The following is a 10,000-nucleotide window of genomic DNA, read 5'->3' as shown; positions in this document are numbered from 1 at the left end:
GGAGGCCCACCGACCCTCTTGCTTGTTGGGAAGTGGTTCTGGTTCTCCTATGTGGGTGATCTTGATCTACACAGACGTTATTAGCTTGGGGAACGGGTAAGAGCACTCAGATGAATGTCTGTGCCCAGTGTCGATAACGAACTAGCTGTCTCCGTCTCCGTCTGTCTGTCTCTTCCCTTTATGTGTGTATGTGATAAAGGTAGGGAGACCCACCGACCAGCCGACTACCTGCAGACCGACCCACCTACCTAATTTTCATCACTCTGAAAATTGAGGTCACGTCCTGTAAAATCAAGCCTTTAAAAAGTGCACCAGCCGGTGGGCCTTGGGAGTCTATTCACACAGTGGCACAGCCGTCACCAATATGTATTTATTTCCAGGACATTCGCATCACCTCAAAATTAACAACGCCCCCTCCCCCCACACACACACTCACCCCGGGGAAAGACCAATCAGATTAACGGCAGGGTGCTTTTTTCAACAGGCAGGCCCGAGTCATCCCTTTAGAATGTTTCCGAGTCCCGTTCCGTTCTCGTTCTCGGACGCAGCGCTTTCGGCCCTCAAGGAAGCAGACGGTGGGGGTGGAGGTGAAGGTGGACTGGGGGGCGTGTGTGGCATGTCCGTCCTTCTGCCACTGCAGAAATTATTTCGAAAGGAGGGAGGGACGGTTGGTGTAGGTGGACCGTACTGGGTGACGGTGGTTTGGGAGCTTTCCCTAGAATGAGGAGAGAGCAGTCTTCCCTGTGAAGTCAGGGAGCCGGAATAGGTTGCCCCCACATCGACCCGCTCTGGCACATGGGTTCTTTGGAATTCGAGGCCCTGGCCTTGAGAAACAGCGGGCGCGAGAAGGGCACGGGACCTCTCCCTTGTCGTCCTGACCTGAAATCGGGAGATGAAGCTCCCACGGGAAAGGTGCCCTCCCTGAACCAGGAGGACGCTTGTCAGCCCAGACGCTAGCCCGGAGGACTCTGTTTCAAACAAAACCTTGACTCCTCCCATCTCTTGATTGACCTTCCCACAGGTGGCTGGCCTCGGAAGCCTAGAGCCGCTTTCCTTTCTCCTGTCATTTCGCTACAACTGGATTGTCCGTGGTGTGACGTGCTCTAGGAGCTGGAATTCAGTCAGAGCCGCCACTTCGAGTGACTTCCGCTTTAGGCTTCTCCCCGAGTGACGTGCCCTTGCACGCGTTCCTAATCTCTCTGTCGTTCTCTTCTGGATCTGTCTTTTTGTTACCGGGCCGGGGTGGGCTCAGCCAAGGACTCAGAAGGGGGATAGCGGCGGGAACATCGTTTCTCCTCCCCTATGCCTGCTGAACGCAGGCTTACACACCGGAAACTCCCCCACCCTCACCCCTCAGTGGGATGCTGTACATCCTTCGGGTCACACACAGTCTGCATGCGTGGGCACCGACAGAAAGATTTGGCAACAGCCTTAGCTGCTCTGCGCTGGTTCCAAGTGCCGCCCCGCCTCCCCCCCACAGCGCGCCCTGCCCTCCCCCCCCCACCACCACCACCAAGAGAGAGAAGTGAAGTGACTCCGGGAGAAAGCCGATTCAGAAATTACACATAATTCAGCTGGTACTTGCTGTGAAAGGGGGACAGGGTATGCTTTGAAACGCTGAAATTCTCCCTGCCTTTCCTTGACGGGAATGACAGCGCCTACAACCTGCTGTCATTGGCGAGTTTTAGTCACCTCGAGAGGAAGGACCGATTTCAAATGGCTGAACCCTGGTGGGTCACGGTGCAGGTGACGTGACCCTCTCTGACAGACGCAGGCAATCCCCTGCTCCGGGTCAAGGAGAGAGGGTGTTTATTGTTCTGTTCTTTAAAATGGGGCTTCAAGATGGACAGCACTTACAACCTAGCCTTTTCACCCTTCATAATCGTACGGCAGTGGCACGAGGTACGTTCACATCCTCCTCGTCGAGTTCACTGTTCCAGGGTTATTTGATTTTTAAAGTCAAATCTCGGGATCACGACTTGGAGTCACCGTTCGCCCACTGAGAGAGAGCCCCTCCCCCCCCCCCCCCCCCGTTCACTCGGAGGTGCTGTCGGTGGGGGTTCCTTCATGTTTGTCCATCATCCTTCCTCTTCTTAAGGGTGAGGAGGCGATGCGTGAAATCGCCAGTGGGTATGCGGCACGAGACTGAGGACTTCCCGCGGGAAGCAGGTGGGAGAGGGAGGACAGACCGATCCAGCGGACTTGAAGACGAATGATCAAAACCTGCACCTAGAGCAGAGCGTCGCCAGTTAGGAGTTTGCTTGCTGGGCCCGTAACCCAGGGTGGATGAGTCAAACCATCCCCTGCCAGGCCTCTCCCGGCCCTCGGGACTCCAAGCCCGCGTTTGTCCCGTGAACTCCGACACACCGAGATTATCTGTTTGGTGTCCCCCTTTGATTCGGCTCCCCATCCCGCCCCCGCCCCGTGCCACGCGCCACGCAGTGAGGAAGACGTAAACCGGGACGTCAGTCCCCACAGCCCTGATTCTCAAGTGGTTTAGCGGGTTAGGGAAAGCGGGGGCGGGGGGGGGTGCTCTTTCTGTCCCAGAGGAGTCGCGCTTCTCAGACATCCATGCTCCCTCCCTCTCTCCCTGCAGTTTGGAAGCTGCAGCCTAAGGGTGGGGGAGTTGAAGAGAGCCATTCAGTGGAGAGACGCCCGAGGCGAAGTGAAAGGCTCCGACTTGACCGCAGAGCTTTCTGCATTTCAATGAAACCATTCCGTGAGGCCCATTGGAGTGAATGGGCCTGACCTCCCTTCCCCCCCTCCCTGGCTGGCGAGTCCCACCCACTTGGCAACGGAAGGCTAGGGGTTTCATCCTCCGTGGTGAACCCGGGCCCCTCGTCCGAAGGAAAATCCCGCATGGGCGTGGGTACAGCCGAGTTGGTATCTCGGGCAAAGCCGTCAGGGTGGCGAGATGATGGTGGATGAGAGGAGACTTGTTCCGGGGCCGCCCTCCCCTGTGGGTGCGAGTGGGGCTGGGGGCGGGACCCGGACCGTGGGAGAGTGCAGGACGGGAGCAGCTGCCCGCCTGCCCGCCTTCGGGCTGAGAGCAGCACACAGGGCACGCTGGCTCCCGCAACTTCATTTGTTCTGGGAACCTTCTGTGGTTACCCGTGAGGCGCCAGTTGCTCTGAGGAACAAAGCTCAACTCCTCTCTCTGCTTCTTTCCCAAGAGGCCTGAGTCTCAGCGACTACAGATTCTTCTGATTGCTCGCTAAATGGACCCACGCGCACCCTCCCGTCCTGCCGGACCGGACCCTTCTACAAAAATCTCCACTTGGGGAGTTTTCTCGCCTCACCCAGAGCAGACACACCACCCCCACCCCCACCCCCACCACCCCTCTCCCTCCTTGCCGCTCCCCCGCCTCAATAGCTAACACACACGAAACAAAACTCCAGCTGGTCAGGGCCGGCCCCGTGGCTTAGCGGTTATGTGCGCGCGCTCCGCTGCTGGCGGCCCCGGTTCGGATCCCGGGCGCGCGCCGACGCACCGCTTCTCCGGCCACGCTGAGGCCGTGTCCCATGTCGGGGGAAGAGGGAGAATCTCCCTCTGCCCTTTCCCTTAAGGTTCTTATGGCTGGCCAAATAATCGACGAGACAGGTTAGCAGGAGAAAATAATACCAAGTTTAAGAACATGTATACATGGGAGAAACTCAGAAATGAGCAACTCGTCCCTCTGTCTAAGCTGCTTGCCTAAGTATTGCAGCTAAAGGCGAGGAGCGTGTTGGGGGTGGGTAGTGGCCTGGGACTTCAGAGGGCAGGAGGACCATTCTTTTCGGGGTCAGCTGTAGAGAATGTGGTCAGGGAGAGTTAGAGTTTTGGGATAAAAGGGGCTTGGTGCCCCTCCCATTGTAACATCTATTTTACATGATCATTACAGCCATCATGATAGAAGATCTGTTCCAGGAAGGAGCCACCATGTCGAATTCTTTAGGCAGTTAGTGGGGGAGGTCAAATGTCCCTCAGAGAAAACAATCAAGGTAAAGAGATATATTTCAGGGTGGCCAAATCTTGATCTCCCACAGTCCCGCCTCTGAAACTAAAAGTTTCACAGTCCTTTTGAAACTTACAGAAGTTTCATAGTCCAGAAGCTGAGTTGGTAGATTGTTTCATCTCACTGAACACGTTTCTTAGTCCTGATAATAGGTCGGTTCAATTAAGTTCATTTCAGAAGGTGGTGATGCAGGTGGGCTCTCAAGGTGACGCCTATATTGTGGAAGCAAGCAATCAAGTATTTAATAGAAGCATTTCTATGGAAACAAAAGAGAAACAAGGTTAATGGTTGGAGCCGATTGGAAACGTGTTTTTGAGTTCAGAGGACAGCCAGTGAAGAAGCATTTTAGATGTCAGCGTCCAAGTATCTTTTGCAGTTTAAAATGTCTCTGATGGTGTCGTCAGGTCATCTCTTAAGTTTATGTCAAGTCCAGTCCATCGGCTTCAGTTTGTAAGTCTTCAGGAAAAAGGGCAGGTTTAGTTTTCAGCGATTTCCAATGAAAATGATGGAAAAAAATCAAAAACGTTAGTTTGGACATCTGTCGCCAGATGTTTCAGGAGACTAGAAGAAATCAGGATCCAGTCCAGTCAACAGATATAAGACAAAAACCTCAAAAGACAACAAAACTAGGATCTAATATCCGCAAATTTATACTGAAATAGTTTTTACCGAAATATAATTTTTCTCTCTAAAATCACCCTCATTTTTATTAAGATAGCAAAATTAAAACTAGTTTGCAAAATAAGTCTAGTTCCAATAGAGTTGGCCCAATTATTTACATAAGTACAGCAAGAATAGCAGTTGATCACATAGGCTCTTTTAAATCTGCTTTGCTGGAACTTTTGATAAGGAATCTCACATTGAACTTTAAAGGTCTCTCGAGGCCAGGAAAGCAAAGCCAAGGATTTTGTCATCAGACTTTGTCTGCAATACCCATAGATTTGGGTGAATTCCTCTCTTCTGAGGTTCCCCCCAAATATTTCGAGGTTCCTTGTACCTGACAGATAAGTGACATTCTTGACTTATCCTGGTAAGTGCTGCTTGGAACATAAGGTACCAGGCCAATATTTCCATGTGGCTTTATTCCATAAAGTCAAATCTTCATTCCTCAGAAGCTGCAGGGTGATATCGCAAATATGATGTTCCAGTTACAACCTTGGTAACATAACCAGTGTTTCCAATTGTGTCCTGTGATAAGGAGAACAGATTCCTATTGAACTTATGCAAGTAACTATATTGCCATGAAAACAACAATACTCACTCACTAAGAGTTTCCAAATTTGAGGGATCAGATAGAGAGAAAAAGATAAATATTTCAATTTTACTGACAAAAATATCATTTACCAAATTGCTATAAATCATAGCTAGCTCAGGAGAAAAGAGAAAAAGTTTTCCTTAAATCTGAAAAAACAAAACATTGAAAATTCAGCAACACTTCAAATGAAAAATCATAGAAATTATAATTATCCTTATCAGTTGATTCAGTCCTGTGTAATCCATTCTTGATCCCAACCTTTTTGTTAGCAGCTTCATGAAGTCGGTTTCTCCATCAGATTTCTGTAATTTCTTACCACGTTCATTTTCGTGATCAGAAAGTTTGTCAGAAACCTGTATTCCAGTGTAAATATCAGAGTCTTTTCCATGAATTTTTCTGAAGTTGAAACATATTTTGCAAAAGCATTAGAGCAAAGAAATAAGTCTGTAAACAACAAGACCTCAAAATGGCAATTGACAAAGAAATTTGGTTAATTTTGTGACATACAACACTTTAAAATAATAATAACCAGAATTATGACTGATAATCAGGACAGATCAGCATTTCAGTAACGTTATACAATTTTAAAACACCTATATGAATAACATTTACCCACATAATAGCACCTGAGCAGGCTTATCGTCACTTGTCTGACAATGCTTTCCATGTAATTTAACATACTGAATAAGCCTAATAAGTTTAGTATCTTCCTCCTTATAGGAAGAGAGCAAATGTCTTTGAGAAGTTCCAGGGCCCTTTGAAAATTCTCAAAGTAAAAAAAAAAAAAAGGTAAAGAGATATATTTCAGGGTGGCCAAATCTTGATCTCCCACACCCACATAGAGCAACTGGAGGGATGTGCAACTGTGACATACAGCCATCTACTGGGGCTCTGGGGAAAAAGAAGAGGAGGATTGGCAATATAGATGTTAGCTCAGAGCCGGTCTTCCTCAGCAAAGAGAGGAGGATTAGCGTGGATGTTAGCTCAGGGCTGATCTTCCTCACACGCACACACACACGCACACACACACACACACACACACACACACACACACACACACAAATCCAGCCGGTCTCCTTCTACCTCATCCACTTGAGAAGAGTCGCTCTCCTCTAAAGACCTTATCCTCAATGACTTACTGCTGCCTCCCTTTCCCTGGCACAATTCTCTCCCTGGATGTGCCCCATCTTAGACTCGCACAGCACTTGCAGGTCCAGTTCCTTCCCCAGGTTTGGGAAGTTCTCAGCAATCATTTCTTTGAAGAAGCTCTCTGCTCCTTTCTCCCTGTCTTCTCCTCCCTCTGGGAGATTATAAGCCTTATGTTACTTTTCCTAATCGAGCTGGATATTTCTCAAAGAATTTCGTGGTTTTTTAAAAATCTTAGTTCTCTCTCCTCCTCTACCTGGAGCATTTCTAGGCTTCTATCTTAGACCTCACTAATTCTCTCCTCCATAGGGTCTGCTCTTTTTTTTTTTTTTTTTTTAATGCCTTTAACCTTATTTTTTAATCTCACTATTTGTGTCCTTCATATCTAGAGTTTCTGTTTGGTTTTTCTATTAGAGCTCCAATCTCTTTGTTGAAGTATTCCTTCTGTTCGTTAATTTTATTCTTGAGCTCCTCGAACTGTCCTTCTGTCTGAGTTTTTATGTAACTCGTTGAGTTTCTCTATGACAGTTGTTTTCTCTGTGTGTGTGTGTGTGTGTGTGTGTGTGTGTGTGTGTGTGAGGAAGATCGGCACTGAGCTGACATTCATGCCAATCCTCCTCTTTTTTTTTGTTCTGAGGAAGACCGGCCCTGAGCTGACATCTGTTGCCAATCCTCCTCCTTTTTCCCCCCCCTTTTTCTCCCCAAATCCCCAGGACGCAGTTGTGTGTCATAGTTGCACACCCTTCTAGTTGCTGTATGTGGGACGCCGCCTCAGCATGGCTGGACAGGCGATGCGTCGGTACGCGCCCGGACCCGAACCCGGGCCGCCGGTAGCGGAGCGCATGCACTTCACCGCTAAGCCACGGGGCCGCCCCCTAGGGCAGCTGTCTTGAGTTCTCTGTCAGATTGTCATCGTCTGTGACTTCGGGTTTGGTTTCTGGAGAGTTGTCATTTTCCTTCTGTTCTGCTGTGTTACTGTACTGTCGATCTTCATGCTGTTTGATGAATGGATCCTCTGCTGGGGCACATTTGTGGTAGTCACGGCCTTCTCTTATTTGGGTCAGGCTTCAGTTACTTTGGTTCTGATTGCCCGGGTCTTGTGTTCCTCCACTGGCTCTCCGTGGGCTCACACACTGCTGTCCCGTGCACCACCTGCACTGCTGTTCCCAGGTTGTCTTGGGGTGCCGGTTGCACTGCTGCCAGGGGTGCTGGGTTCACAGGTGTGCCGTCACTGGTGGGAGCCCAGGGACCCAGGGACTCATATGCGGCCCCCCCGGCTGGTGAAGCGGGGTTGGGTCACCGCTTCTGCTGTGGCTTCTAATGCTTCTGGCCACAGACTCCACCTGCCACGGCGGGGGCGGGGGTGACAGGGGGCTGTTTTTTCTGTTCCTGCCCCATCTGCTCACAGTTGTGCCGGTCGGGCCACTCCAAGTTCATGCGGGCAGGACTGCCACCGCTCGGTGGGTGCTCTCACAGGCCAGGCATCTGCCACTCCGTGAGTGTTTGCACGCAGGCTGGGCTGCCCCTGCCTCCACTCACAGTCACGCTGGCTGCAGCTTGAGGACCCATGTCCTGCATCGTCGCCACCGTCAGGAGGAAGGGGCCGCTTCCCTAGTTCCAGGGCTTCCCGAGGGTCCGGTCCACCCACCTTCAGATGTATAGCTGTGTGGGGGATCAGACTGGGCCAACCCAAAATGTGTCTCTTTGGCTTGATTGTTTTTAAGAACAAAAGACTCTGAAAGGAACTCTGACCTCCCCCCAACTGCCTAAAAGAATTTAAAATAGAAGGGGCTATTCCAGGGATGGACTAATGCCATCACATAACTTTAATGTCATGTAAAACATGTGTCTCAGCTCACCTTGTCTGTAGTTGGCCCATTTACGTTTCCAACGCCGTGTAAATTGCCTTCCTCCTCTTTGAAATCCCAAACCACTACCCCCAAGGTCCTCCTCTGTCTAAAAAGCTAAAGCTGAAGATAATATTTAAACTGGCAGCTCGGCCGTGTTGGTGAGTTGTTCCCTTTTCCTGAGTCTCTCCCGTGTATACACGTTCTAAAGCTTTGTTTGATTTTCTCCTGTTACTCCATCTCGTGTCGATTTAATTTGTAGCCCAGCCAGAAGGACCTAAAGACGGTAGAGGGTTTGCCTTCCTCCCCTACAGCCGCATGGATCTCTCAGCATCTTGTTGTGCTGTGTAGGGAATCCCTGTGTCGGTCAGTAGACGTCTGTTTGGTTGTACCTTAGAGGGGAGAGGCGAAGGGAACAACTCATGCCACCATGATGCTGACGTCACTCTGATAAACTTTTAGCAGGAGTTACATTTTATGGCATGTGTACTTATTTTGTGTGTGTGTGTGTGTGTGTGAGGAAGATCAGCCCTGAGCTAACATCCATGCTTGTCTTCCTCTTTTTTTTTTTTTTTTTTTTTTTTTTTTACTGAGGAAGACCGGCTCTGAGCTAACATCTATTGCCAATCCTCCTCCTTTTTTTTTCACCCAAAGCCCCAGTAGATAGTTGTCTGTCACAGCTGCACGTCCTTCTAGTTGCTGTATGTGGGACGTGGCCTCAGCGTGGCCGGAGAAGCGGTGCGTCGGTGCGCGCCCGGGATCCGAACCCGGGCCGCCAGCAGCGGAGCGCGCGCACTTAACCGCTAAGCCACGGGGCCGGCCCTGGCATGTGTACTTAAAACAACTTCCAAAATCTCTTTGGTAGCTTGAAACCTGGATGTTTGGCTACGTGAAATTAAGGGATAAAACATTAATTGAAGGGCCAGCCCCGCGGCTTAGCGGTTAAGTGCGCGCGCTCCGCTGCTGGCGGCCCGGGTTCGGATCCCGGGATCGCACCGACGCACCGCTTCTCCGGCCACGCTGAGGCCGGGTCCCACATACAGCAACTAGGAGGATGTGCAGCTATGACAGACAGCTAGCTACTGGGGCGTTGGGGGAAAAATAAATAAATAAAATCTTAAAAAAAAAAACATTAATTGAATAGCTAGATCGTTTCCAAATAGGATAAAATATTAGACCTTAACGACTAAATATAGGTTTATCCACTGTTGGCTTCTGAGGACAGAGAAACTGAAAGATGTTTGGGACTATTAATAAACATGTCTTGTGCTTTATGAAGAGTATGCTATGAAATGACATGTTTCTAAAAATTATAAAGTGTTCATAGGATTTGCCAAGCCACAAAATGCTAACGGACAAAACAGTTCACAGTTGCTTACCTCTTAGTTCTCACTAAAAATTAAGGTTTCTAGGCGTTATAAATTCTTTAATGAAGCCATCAATCAATCGATCAATCAATTAATTAAATTATCTGGGACATCGGCCCTGAGCTAACATCTATTGCCCATCTTCCTCCTTTTTTCCTTTTATTTTTTTCCTCCCCAGAGCCGCAGTAGATCGTTGTATGTCATAGTTGTACGTCCTTCCAGTTGCTCTATGTGAGATGCCGCCTCAGCATGGCTTGATGAGCTGTGCGTAGGCCCGAGCCCAAGATCTGAACCGGTGGACCCCCGGCAGCTGAGGCGGAGCACGCAAACTTAACCGCTACGCCACTGGGCCGGCCTCTAAAAGTTCTAACTAATATATGTGACTGAAGC

This window comes from Diceros bicornis, unplaced genomic scaffold (genome assembly GCF_020826845.1).
Source record: "Diceros bicornis minor isolate mBicDic1 unplaced genomic scaffold, mDicBic1.mat.cur scaffold_638_ctg1, whole genome shotgun sequence".
Taxonomy (NCBI): domain Eukaryota; kingdom Metazoa; phylum Chordata; class Mammalia; order Perissodactyla; family Rhinocerotidae; genus Diceros; species Diceros bicornis.
This window is presented reverse-complemented; position numbering follows the sequence as displayed.